The sequence below is a fragment of the Crocodylus porosus genome, unplaced genomic scaffold (assembly GCF_001723895.1).
Source record: "Crocodylus porosus isolate Cpor-Errol unplaced genomic scaffold, CroPor_comp1, whole genome shotgun sequence".
Classification (NCBI taxonomy): Eukaryota; Metazoa; Chordata; order Crocodylia; family Crocodylidae; genus Crocodylus; species Crocodylus porosus.
In genome coordinates, this window is record NW_017728907.1 from 47,609,866 (window position 1) to 47,611,788 (window position 1,923).

Genomic DNA, 1,923 nt, shown 5'->3' on the forward strand with positions numbered 1-1,923 from the left:
AGTTGTCAGCTGCCCCATCTGGTCTAGCAGGGGTGCAATGTTGCCCTTGTTTTTCCTCCGGCTCCCCACATATCTGAAAAGGGACTTTTAATTTTCCTTGATATTTGTAGCTAGCTGGAGTTCAGTCACAGCCTTGGCTTTCCTGATTTGCTCTCTGCAAGTCCGGACTAATGCAGAGTATTCCTCCTTGGTGGCGGTCCCAGTCCTCCATCCTTTATAGGTCTTCCTTTTAAGACGCAGGAGGTCTGCCAGTTCCCTGGAGAGCCAAGGGGGCTGCTGTGCCCTCCTGCTGCCTTTCCTCCAAGACGGGATGGACTTTGCTTTCAGCTCTGTGGACCAGATGCGGGGCTGGTTTGTAGGCTGGGTCGTACCCCATGCACAAGGATCGGGGCTTGTACTGTAGATAGGGCCCTACAGCCTTGCCTGCCAGAAGCTGGCCCACGTCACCCCCCAAACCCTGACATCAGGTGCCCAGGAATTTGTCAGCCGGGAGTAGTGGCACCACTCGCCTACTGCCAGATTCCCAGAGCCGCGCGAACCACGCAGGCCAGGCGACGCAGCCTCTGGGATGGAGCCCTCCGCATGCCCCGATACCGCTGCGAGCGAAGCAACACCGCCACAGCGGTAAGCCCGCTCCGTTCAGGGTGACGGCTACACTGATCCAGCTCCCCGCAGACGGTATGTCCATCCCGAAGAGCAGCTCCCTCTCTCCTACCGCCGCTCGCAGCCATGCCTGTCCCCTCGCGCCTGTACAGAAGCCCGTCGGAGGTGGAGGGACTGTTTCATGCAGGTGCAACGGGGATGTGTCCGTTTCCATCACAGGTCCCTACACGGCACAACCCCCACTAACCAGGCCCCTTGTTCTCCCCGGTTCCCTGCCCTCTGGGCCAGGCCCGTCTCCCACCCTTAGCCTTTCCTGGATGCCCCGTGCAGAAAAAGCCAGGATCCGAAATCTCTCCAACACAGCCCAGGCATGCGCGCAGCCCCGTTTCCAAGTGATGCTGGTCCAGCTGCTATGGCAACAGGATGCAGCTCTCCTTCCCTTGGGGAGCATTAGTCACTGCAGCAACAGGGATTTTTAACCCCTTCTGGGCCTCGCGTGCCGTCGACTCCCTGCTACTCTCAAGCCAGAGGCTTTGCAGGCAGAGAGAGAGGCGCTATGCTTGCAGGAGATGGCAACACAGGCTCGGATGGAGGAGACTCACCCCCAGCAGCTGCGCGAAGCCCGTTATAGTGATGCCCCTGTGTGTTACATGGACCCAGGCACCCTGTCCTGTGGGCAGAGGGCAATTGGGTCCTGCTACAACGGGACGTGGGGCAGCTGCCACCCACCTCTGACCGCTGGGCGCTACATACCACTTGCACACCTAGGTCCTCAACCAAGCGCACCTAGGTCTGAGAGATCTGCGGCAGCTTGCTCCTTCCGCAGACAGGCAGCGACGGGGGGACTGAGGACCCCCCTGGCTCCATGTTCCTATCAATGCTTTCACCGGGAGATGCCATCTGAAGACCCGGTGCTAATGGGTGGTAACCATGCCCCCCACGCTCGGGTCCCAGGGCAGGGCTCTGCCGGGTGTCCTGGCTCAGGAGCTGCCCCAAACAACACTAGAGAAAGACCAGCTCGGACACTCAGGGCACGATCAGGAGAAGAGCCTGGGCACAGCCAGTCCAAGCCCCTGCAAACCATCCTATACAAGTCCTAGGACCTAATCCTAAAACTACGCAGTCAACCCCGTCGCACCCTTGCAAGGCTCATTGCCCACCGACGGCTCCAGCCTCTGAACCTGCCACAGGGAAAGCAGGGGCACGAGGGCTGGCAGCGTCCGGCTGCTGCCGGCGGGGCTCGGATGCACTCAGGAGACCCCAAGCGGGGCCGTGCCCTTGCTACAGAGGAAGGCAAATGCCCCCAGTCCAGACCAGTCT

General features: G+C 60.4%; 1 protein-coding gene across 1 annotated transcript in view; it reads right to left on the reverse strand.

The window, feature by feature from the left end:
• POMGNT1 (protein O-linked mannose N-acetylglucosaminyltransferase 1 (beta 1,2-)) overlaps positions 1-1,923 on the reverse strand; it is a 13,139-nt gene that overhangs the window by 4,937 nt on the left and 6,279 nt on the right. The window lies entirely within an intron of this gene.